Source organism: Bison bison, unplaced genomic scaffold (assembly GCF_000754665.1).
Source record: "Bison bison bison isolate TAMUID 2011002044 unplaced genomic scaffold, Bison_UMD1.0 scf7180017864287, whole genome shotgun sequence".
NCBI lineage: Eukaryota > Metazoa > Chordata > Mammalia > Artiodactyla > Bovidae > Bison > Bison bison.
In genome coordinates, this window is record NW_011494859.1 from 1,037,239 (window position 1) to 1,048,449 (window position 11,211).

The window sequence follows — 11,211 nt, forward strand, 5'->3', positions numbered from 1 at the left end:
CTGGGTGGTATTTCTAAACCCAACTGGGACTGAAACTGCTAGGTCACTGACTGCTGAAGATTCCTCTCCCCAGCTGCCTAGCTAGGGGTAGAAAGCAGAAGTTCAATGAAATGGAGACGTCAATTGGAGAGAAGTCATGGTGCAGCGGTCAAAAATTCACTTGACAAGGCTGGAGACCCCGGGTCAGGAAGATCCCCTTAAATAGGAAATGGCAACCTGCTCCAGTATTCTTGCCGGGAAAATTTCATGGACAGAGGAGACTGGGCAGGTACAGCCCACACGGTCGCAAAGAGGTGGACACAGTTGAGCATACCCTCTCTCCTGTTTATGACCAGGTGCAATGAGCATAAGCTCGGCATTCAGTCTGAATCTGGACTCAGCTAATTACCAGTCTGGAATCATTGTGTCACCCAAGCATTCCCAAATGGTCTCTGAATTGGCATCAGTCTGGAACACATTTTTCACTGACCTATAACCAAATGAGAAAAACTAGGACAATATAGTTTTTCATGACACTAAATTTATTGTCTGTTTCCACGTCGTAATTATCATCTTCCTCCCTTTTTGGTGGTTAAAAATAAAAAACAAACTTTTTTTTAAAGGATGGGGATGGTAGATTGTAGTAGTTCTAAAAAAGGTCCATAACGTCGATGGAACTCAAAGTTGGGGACCTTACATCTGATCCCAATTGCCCACCTACACACACACTTTATTTTTTTTAAACTTGCTGATGAAGTCCAAAAGTCTGGGAACCCCTAACTTGAAGGTCTCACTTTTCTCATCAACAAAATAGGGAAGGGAAGGGAACCTATTAAGCAGCTGTGTGCAGTTATGATGATATTTAAATATAGTATCAAGTCCTCAAGGCTTCCCAGGTGGCTCAGACTGTAAAGAATCTGACTGCAGTGCAGGAGACCCAAGTTCAATCCCTGGGTCAGGAAGATCCTCTGGAGAAGGGAATGGCAACCCACTCCAGTATTCTTGCCTGGAGAACTCCATGGACAGAGGAGCCTGGCAGGCTACAGTCCGTGGGGTTGCAAAGAGTCAGCTACGACTGAGCGACTAAACAGCAGCGGTAGCATCAACCCCTTAAAGCTTTATCATCATCACAAAGAGCTTGACTACTTCACTTGGTTCATTCAATAAGATCCACATCCAGGCAATCCGGCAGAGTGGTCGAAAGTAAGCTCTATGATCAAATCACGGGACTTAAATTCTAGCTTTGCCCCTAAGACACTACTAGCTCCATGATCCTGACTAGGTCACAGTTAAGTCTCAATCTCCTCGAGTAGCAGTCAAACAGGGATGATAAACAACAGGACCTATTAAATAGGGCCATTTTAAGATTAAAATCACATAATCCATGTAAGATGCTTATCACAGTGCCCTCTAAGTGCTCTATGTTATTTATTTAAGTATTATTGTTATCAGTAGTAATAAACTAAGGAGGTCAGAAGGTGCCTTCTAAAAGGCTGTTTCTGAATCATCTTCCAAAGTGAAATCCATTTTAAGAGCCTACAAAGTTTGTATATTAACGATATTTCAATAAAAATTTGTCTAAAAAAAGAACCCCTATATAACTTTAAAAACATGAGGCTATGAGGATAATCATGGCTAACATTTATTTAAATGATTTGAAATCATTAGGTCAAGAATGAGAATTTGGATGGCATACAGATCCAGGCAAATATCAAATGTTATCCTAAACAATATAATCAATACATTCTTCATAACTTTAAAAATTTGTATATATTGATCAGGGCAGGTGTAATAGGCAGGTATAATAATTAAAATGGTTACTTTCAATTAGTTAGCTTTTAATAAAATGATTACCATTTCATTAAATCATATGTGGAGTAACTTTGATATTTAGTATGAATTTTCTCCAATATTGATCCTTAGTAAACAACTACACATTTTAGTGTTATTTATGTTTTAAAATATGGTTGTTGAGTTGGCCTGAAATTCACCAAAACAGATTATAATTTTACTTTAATATAAAATGTAATGCAGTTTAAAATAGCTTACTTTTTATATGAAATTAAATACAATTTATGCACAAACAGCTTCATAGTAAGAGTTAATTTACAAAAGATACTCTCAAGTGGTAAATGGGTATTTCTTTTATGAATTTTAAAGTGTTTTCATAACAAATATATTGAAAGACAAAAACATTATACATAAACACCTTATAAAAGTGAGACCTGTAAGCAATTCTCTTTTAGGAGTACTATTGAGCAAGAATCGGAGAAGGCAATGGCAACCCACTCTAGTACTCTTGCCTGGAAAATCCCATGGGCGGAGGAGCCTGGTAAGCTGCAGAGTAGGCAGAGTCGGACACAACTGAAGCGACTTAGCAGCAGCGGTAGCAGCAGCGGCATTGAGCAAGAATAACTACTGGGCTTCCTTGGTGGCTCAGGTGGTAGAGAATACACCTGCAATGTAGGAGACCAGTGTTCAATCCCTGGGTTGGGAAGATCTCCTGGAGAAGGAAACGGCAACCCACTCCAGTATTCTTGCTTGGGAAATCCCAAGGACCAAGGAGCCTGGCAGGCTACAATCCATAGGGTTGCAAGAGTCAAATACGACTTATCAACTAAACTACTACCATTGAGGAAGTTTTAGTTCTCAAGAAAATGCAAAACTTCTACAAAAGCATAGCCCAACATTTTCTCTAACATATGGTAAAGCTATATCAGCATTTTTTCCCTCTATGCTTAACTTTCAAGTCTTTATTGCTACCATAAAAGAATCAGATACAGGTTACAAAGCAGCGCTCAAAGCTGACTATTTAAAGGTCCACTACTAGAAGAAAATTGCTAAACTATTTTCCCTTTACTTCTGCAAACCGTGTAATGTAACATGTAACCTAACTGTTACAGTAGTTACACAATATATATTTACCTAGCATCTGTGTAACTACTACAATATGTGTGTATATGGGAGGGGTAAGGAAACGGCTGTTTCTTCTTTAATATCCAGAAAGCTTGGCAACTAAAGATCAAAACTTAGGAGCACAACACTGCAATTAGCTTTACAACATGAACAATGTTAAAGGAGCATACAAGGTTAAGAGGAGGTTGAAGCTATTAAGTTAGACTACCTGAATCTGAATCCAGGCTTTGCCACTTAAAACCTGGGATCTTGGGCAAGTTACTTAACCTTCCTAATCCTCCTTTGTAATGCATGCATGTTCAGTCGCGTCAGACTCTTTGTGACCCCATGGACAGGAGTCCACCAGACTCCTCTGTCCATGGGATTCTCCAAGAAGGAATACTGGACTGGGTTACCATTTCCTACTCCAGGGAATCTTCTGGACCCAGAGATGGCACCTGTGTCTCCTGCGGTCCTGCATCGGCATGTAGCTTCTTTACCACTAGGCCACCAGCTTCCCTTCTCTTTCTAAACCGGAGATAATAAAGAATAACAATCTCAGGGCATTATTTTGAGATAATTCTTGCAGGAAACAGCGCTCCGGCCTCTGCTGCTGGGGCTGCTAAGTCGCTCCAGTCGTGTCCGACTCTGTGTGACCCCATGGACTGCAGCCCACCAGGCTCCTCCGTCCATGGGATTTTCCAGGCAAGAGTACTGGAGTGGAGTGCCACATTAATCCGTGCTTCCATTGTTATCGATTGCAACACTAAAACAAATTACAGTGCTATCAACTGCTTTGTTTTGAAGTGATTGCCATAAACATTAAGAAGATAAACAGATACGAGAGAAAGTGTTCTGTAAGGAAGCACTTCTGTTGAGATTCGTTGTTTGGATTAAGCTTCTTCCCACCAAATGGCAAAGTAAATTTTCTAGAATTATCTCCGGACCAAGAAAGTCAAATCCAGGACCTCACTGTGTAACATCACACAGGCAAAAATGGATATCACCTGCGTCAAAGAAACACCTGCCAATGCTAGTCCACAGATGTCGTTTCACATGGTCAGAATCGTTTCAATCTTGGAACTTTCTAGCCTGCGACAAACTTCCTTTAAAGCGAGGAAACGATCCAAACACACACACACACACACAGTGTCTAACTCCTGCCATTAATCCATCCCTGCAGAAAATGAGAACTATTTGACAAAGGGATACAGAGCCACAAAATCGGTCTTTAAGGGGAGCAGGAATATAAGGTAGAAAAGATGCTCGCGCTACGGAGGCCACCGGGCCTTTCTCCGGGTCGGGAAGGGGGGCGCCCTGGACCAGCGAATCTCGCTCGGTTAAGTCGCGTTCCTAAACCGTGCGCAAGGGAAGAGGTGTCCACGGTCAGAGAGGGTGTAGCCGCTCCCCGACCGCTCCCCGAGCTCTCAGCCCGGGCTCGGCGAGCTCCTTTCCCTCCACCCGGGTCTCCCATCCGCCCAGCGGGTCCTCGCGGGCCGAACGCGCGGCTCCGCCCACCGGGGTGAGAAGGCCGGCGCCCGCTCGCATCCCGGAACTCCCGGCCCCGGGGGCCCGCGGCCGCGCGCCGCGCGAAACCCTTACCCCGCTTCTTGCCCCGCGACAGGTGGTGCTGCCGGCGGAGAGGCCGCGGCCCCGCAGGCCACCCGGACGATGCTCAGCTCGGGCCGAGTGCGGCCCTCCCCTTCCCGAGGGTTCCCGGAGGGAGCCGGCGCCAGCTCAGGCTCCGACCAGCCGGCTCTGCTGGACTCGAGCCGAGGCAGCCAGTACACCCGCGCAGCGAGGAGACTGACCGGGGAGAACCGCCGCGGCGGCCCCACGAAGGGGGTGAGACTGACGGGCGCGCGGGCCAATGCGGAGGCAGGAAGCCAGCCCTAAGGGGAGGGGCTTCGCCGCCGGCGCCCGGGTCCCAGCCTCCAAGGACCTTCCTCTGCCCGGTAGCCTGAGGTAACTGTTTGGGGGCCTGGCAGGTGCCCTTATGGGCCCGATCGCCAGGAGTGAGCCCGCAGGCGTGTAGGGTGGGAGGAGTCCGGACACGCAGAGGACAGCTGCCGCCCCACGGAAAGAGCCGGGGCTGGCTAACCGCAGACCTCCCATCCCGGCGACGGGCGCTGGGGTAGGTCGGGGGAGATGGCCGCGCGTTCGCGCGAGAAGAGGCTCTGCGCAGGCGCGGGCGAGGCCGGGGATGGGGCGGGGTGGGACCTGTCGGCGGGTACCAGGACCCGAACGCGGGAAGCGACGAAGGCTGGGCGTGTGGGCCGCTCCTGGACTGCCTGTGGAGGCAGGGAGAGGAAAGCAGAGATTCGAAGACCAGGATGCCAACCAGGAGAATGGAGACGCAGAAGAAAGTGGGCCTGGGAAATGTGAAGCCTCTGCCCTTGAGGAACAACTTTATGTTTTTGAGCAATTTTTGTCTGCCTTCGAGTTGCTCTTCTGCCAAATTCTTTGCTGCTCTCCATGGTTACTGACACAGCTTTTTTTTTTTTTTCTTGTAAATTAATTAATTTATTTTAATTGGAGGCTAATTACTTTACAATATTGTAATGGGTTTTGCCATACATTCACATGAATCAACCATGGGCTGACACAACTTTTGACCCGCAGGGAATTTACTGTCATCACCATCCCCATAAGTAGATATTCGAATATTCTCTCTCAGAAAAAATCACTGGCACCCTAAATGGACATGGTGAAAGTAGTGCGACCCTACCTTAATATATGTATAATTCACCCACGGTTATGATATTGGAGGATAGTTCTTCATCCTTATTTCAGAAAATGTGGCCACCGAAAATGCTTTGCTGTAATGGAGTTTGTGTGCTTTTAAAGTGTAGTAATAGAATTTTAAAGATGTAAAGGGTGAAGAAGAGGCAAAGCAAATGGAATGAGAACATGAAGTGATGGAAATGTAGGATAGAGAAGATTGAGCAGAAGTAGAGAAAAGTGGATTCTAGCCTCCTAAACTCTGACGATCCTGTAAAATTTGGAGCAGCCATGCCTGTCTGCGCATCCAAGGGTGGGGCATGTTGGGGAAACAGTGTGTGCTTAGCGGCTCAGTCATGTCTGACTCTTTGCAACCCCCTGGACTGTAGCCCGCCAGGCTTGTCTGTCCATGGGATTCTCCAGACAAGAATATTGGAGTGGGTTGCCATTTCCTAGTAGTTACAGGATAAATGGTGACTATGGCTGCTATAGTAACCACCAATGGAACAGAGAGACTAGAAAAAACATGGGATTTCCCTGGCTGGTGCAGTGGGTAAGAACCCACCTGCCAATGCAGGGAACACGGGTTCTGTCCCTGCTCTGGGAAGATTTCCCATGCCTTGGAGCAACTAAGCCTGTGTGCCACAGCTACTGAGCCCATTCCCTAGAGCCTTCGGACCACAACTACTCAGCCTGCCTGCTGCAATTTCTAAAGCCCCAGTGCTTAGGGCCTGTGTTCCACAAGAGGAGCTACCACAGTGAGAAGCCTGTGCACTGCAACAGAGTAGCTCCTGCTCTGCAACTAGAGAAAGCCTGCACACAGCAAGGAAGATCCAGCACAGCCAAAAATAAATAAATAAAAGTATTTTAAAAATACGCATGACCTCAACCCTGCTTGCCAGAAACTGTCAAGATGCTTCAAGCTGAAAACAGAAAATTTAAAAATTATGTGTCATTATAAATGCTTCATTAGTAGAGGTAAAATTATTTTGTCTTTGAAAGACAGTCCGTCCTACAGTAGAATCATCCCAACTTGAAGGGTTGCAGAGAGCTTATCATGGATGGGATTTCTTTCGGTTAAATTGAGATCAGCTCATTCCTTAGTAAATGAAATATCTGTTAATGTCAAAGAGGCAGACAGTGCTGTTTTGCTGGTCCATCCCAATTCACTTCTTAGTCACTTTGGGGAATCGTTTGAGGCTTCCTCCCAGTACAGTGATATATGGCTATTGAGCATTTGAAATATGGCAACTCTAAATTAAGATACACACTGAGTTCCAGAACAGTGCAAAAAAAAAGGTGAAATACGTCAATTTAAAAAATATTGATCACATGTAAAAATAATATCTTGATATTTTGGGTTAAGTGAAATATATTATTTAAATTAATTTCATCTCTTTCTTTTCACTTCTTTAACATGGCTATCATAAAATTTAAAATTGCATGTACAACTCCAGTTTGTGGCTTACGTTACATTTCAGTGGGACAGTGCTGGTCTAAGAGGACCCTGTTGGAGTCTTCCACATATATGGAAGCTGTTAGATGGAACTTTGGAAAAGGCCTTTTTAAAAGAAGGAAAGGCTTTTTAAGAAAGACTCAATTGGCATGGACCTTCTGTTTCACATCCCACTTCTTACCAGAAATGCTTGAAGTCCTGGCACCCATTATTGGCCCATAGGATGAAAAGCAAGAAGATGAAGGCCTATAAGTATATTGGCAGGATCAAAGCACCTGGATCCCCAATAGTATTACTGAGCCACAGTCCACCTTGATTCTTATTCCATATTTCTTATTCTGTGAAATAAACCTCTGCTTGAATAAATCACCTCAAATAAGGTTTTCTGTTGTTTGGACTAACAATGACATCTAACAGTTACTGTTAAAATGCACAGAAATCTTGTCATATTATTTTAATTTTATACTTGTTTCTTTAGGATAGCTCATAATTCCCATTAGGTCAAATTAAGGATGCCAGATCTAAAGTTGCTATTTTACTACTGTATTAATACTTACTACTATATTAATATTAAAATTTTATTACTGTATTAATAATGATAATATTACTGCTTTGATTTTGTGTGCCACTAACCTACTATATTAGATACTGGCCCTTTAAATTCATTCAAAAATAATTCTATACTTGAAATTTGTTTGTATGCTTAAATTATTTCTGGAGACCTAGGGATGTGGTATGTGATCGCACTTAGCCTTTTAACTTTGAACTGAGACATCTTGGTGTCTCACTTTAATTATTACTGTATCAAAATAGCATCACTTACAGATGAAATAGCTCAATTCAAGCAAGAATTTTGGATAGAGGCTAAAAAGGTAAATTCAAAAGAGTACAGTGTTTTTCAAAGCTTAAGAGAATTGTGTTTAAAGTGTTGGAATGAGTTTCCACATATTTGTTTGCAATCATACAGAAAATTCCCCACTGGTTGCAGAATAACAACCACTGTATTACAGGAGTTGTGTCTTTTGGGGTGGTCCTTGCTAATAGAAACCATCAGAGAAAGTTTGGAAGGTTTTAGATTTTATGTCTCTGTTAATGATTACTCATGTTTTCCTTATATCTGTCTTTTTTCCTATGCTTTCATTATGTAACCTATCTCCAAGTACCTGTGACATGAAAGGAACATGTTAGTTGCTGTATTAACTTTCGGTATGCATGGGTATGTTGCAGAAGAGGACTTTCTTACTCAAACTTGTTTTACATTTTCCACTTTGTGAATTTCCTTGAGAGAATGAAAGGACCTCTCTGAAATGTAGAATTCTCTTCAGAAAATGGAGTTAGGAGCTGACAGTCCTTGACTGGAAATACAGCTGAATGAGAAACACAACTCCAAGTAGAATATAGATTATCGATAGATTAGACATCCCATTTATAGATCATCTGGGAATGATAGAAGATGGTCGAGATCCCTGTGAACATGTATGTGTATATAGGAAGGTATATCTGCAAAGGAGTTGAACAAATTCCTCAGTTCAATTTTTTTGTTTTTGTTTGCTTATTTATAGCAAAAGAAAGAGTACTCTTTGGGAGGTTTGAATACACGATTCTATCTATCACACTCTTGAAAAATCACCCAACATCTTTTCCCTGTCAGGTGGACCAAATTAAACTCCCCCTTCCTGTATCAAAGGCCCTTGAAAGGAGGAAATGTGGTGAAAAATAAGCAAGGGCTTTGTAAAGTTAAAGGAATACAGATACAAGTGAAGCGTTCTCACTCAGTCTCCCTGCCAGTCATGTAGATGGTGCTCAATAAATAATTATGCAGTGAACACTTACTATCTGCTGAGCATGCCTCTGAGTCTCCCTGTGTATATATTAAAATGACTTAATTGTCTTAACACTATGATATAGGTATAATTATTATCCCCATTTTACAAAAGGAGTTACAGGTTGACTTGCCCAAGGGTACCACTAATAAGTGGAAGAGAGAAACAAATTATGCTGTGTACACTCTGAATACTTTTGAGTATTTTTATGTGCAGTTCACTGTCTTGGAAAGACCAGAAAGAGCATCTGGAACTAATGGCACCCCCACCCCTAGCCTGGGAAATGGGAAGCCTCTCCCCACTTAAACTATTAAAATCTCTTTCATAACTCAAACTCTAATCTCTTCAGTGAGTCCTGGTGTGTGTGCGTGCGTGCGTGCATACGTGTTCAGTCTCTTCAGTTGTGTCCGACTCTTTGTGACCCTATGGACCATAGCTCGCCAGGCTCCTCTGTCCATGGGATTCTCCAGGCAAGAATACTAGGTTGCCATGCCCTCTTCCTGGGGATCTTCCCGACCAGGAATCAAACCTGCATCTCCTGCATTGCAGGTGGGGTTTTTTTACTGCTGAGTCACTGGGGAAGCCCAAACCCTAGTGTAATAGTATGTAAATACACACTGGAATTACCTTCGAGCTTAAAAACAATGCATTGCGGTCACTATACCAATCACATAAGAATCTTTTGATGTGAGACTTCAGCTCCTGTGTTTCTTAATAGTTCTCGTGCATGTATTTCTTTTTAAAGTAATTCTCATCCAATATAAGCTTCATGAAAGTGGGGGTTTATAAAAATCATTTCTCCCTGTATTCCTCCTAAGTCCTCACATATGATTAATGTTTGAATAATTAGTGGGCAGGTTTAGACTATTGACGTCTTCTTTGTTCTAATGAAAGAGTTCTCAAAGCGTGGTTCTGGATGGTTATATCATCACCTGGGAACTTGTTAGACATGCACATAGTCAAGCCCCACCCTAGACCCAACTGAAGCTGAAACTCCATGGTTGGAGACCAGTAATCTGTGTTTTGCCAGGTCCTTCTGTTGATTTGGATACATACTCAAGTTTAAGAACCACTGTCTGAGGCCGTGCGTTCATTAAGCAATCCTCAGAGTGTAGTTTATTTTGTGTGTATATCAAAGTTTCTGGTGAGGACTTCCTTGTTGGTCCAGTGGTTGGGAATCCACCTGCCAGTTCAGGGGACATGTGTTTGACCCCTGGTCCAGGAAGATCCCACACGCCTCAAGGCAACTAGACCTGCGCATCTCAACTACTGAAGCCTGCAGGCTCTAGAGCCCGTGCTTGCAACAAGAGAAGCCTCGGCAGTGAGAAGCCTGCACACTGCACCTAGAGAGTAGGCCCTGCTCGATGCAGCTAGAGAAAGCCCGAGAGCAGCAGTGAAGACCTGGTGCAGCCAAAAAATAAAATTAATTAATTAAATTTAAAAAGTTTCTTCTGAGATGAGCTAATTGGGAAACAGGAATGAAAAAGATAAACTGCTTGTCTTCAAGGAGTCTACCTTATAATATGGAGATAAAGCATTTTTTCACATGGGTGAATTCAAAGAGAAGTTGGTTGTTAGGTATGTATTTATGGATGAAATGACATAATCATGATGTCATGAATTTCCTTTACATTGTTCTAGGGAGGAAAATGATGATAGTTGAAACAAGATTAGCAAAATGCCACCATTTGTTAAGACTGAGTCCTGTCTTTAAGGGGGCTTATTATACTATATCCTCTACTTCTGTGTATAATTGAACATTTCCTTATAAAAAATTTAAAGGCAACATGTAAAGAATAAGCTCAAAGCATTGTAGTAGTTCAGAAGAAGTGATTACTTCTTTTATTTCATTAATTGCATTTATGACCTCATAAACTGAAATGTTGAGATGTTAACTCAAAATGAACATTTTAAAATTCTTTTCCTGCTTCTCTAGGTTTTCCAAAATATAAAATCCCAGCAGTCTTTGTTTCTGCAATGGCAATTATCATTTGACTTCCCTTCTGAAGACTTTTATAATAAATTTAAACAGAAGTGCTTCCACATCAATCTGAACACAGTGAAAAGCTTTAAAAAATATTTCCTTTTTGTTACTGATGGAAGAAATGTTCACACTGAGGTATGAGAAAGTCATTTTGTCTTAAACTTGATTTAATTTAAACCTTATGCTACCTGCTACTGCTGCTACTGCTAAGTCGCTTCAGTCGTGTCCGACTCTGTGCAACCCCATAGACAGCAGTCCACCAGGCGCCCCTGTCCCTGGGATTCTCCAGGCAAGAACACTGGAGTGGGTTGCCATTTCCTTCACCAGTGCATGAAAGTGAAAAGTGAAAGTGA

General features: G+C 42.8%; 1 protein-coding gene across 1 annotated transcript in view; it reads right to left on the reverse strand.

The window, feature by feature from the left end:
* ME2 (malic enzyme 2, NAD(+)-dependent, mitochondrial) overlaps nt 1–4,726 on the reverse strand; it is a 63,048-nt gene extending 58,322 nt beyond the window's left edge. Inside the window, exon 1 of the mRNA XM_010849790.1 lies at nt 4,477–4,726. The gene's annotated coding sequence lies outside the window, so the exon portion shown is untranslated. The remainder of the gene's footprint in view (nt 1–4,476) is intronic.
* Nucleotides 4,727–11,211: the final 6,485 nt, after the last annotated feature.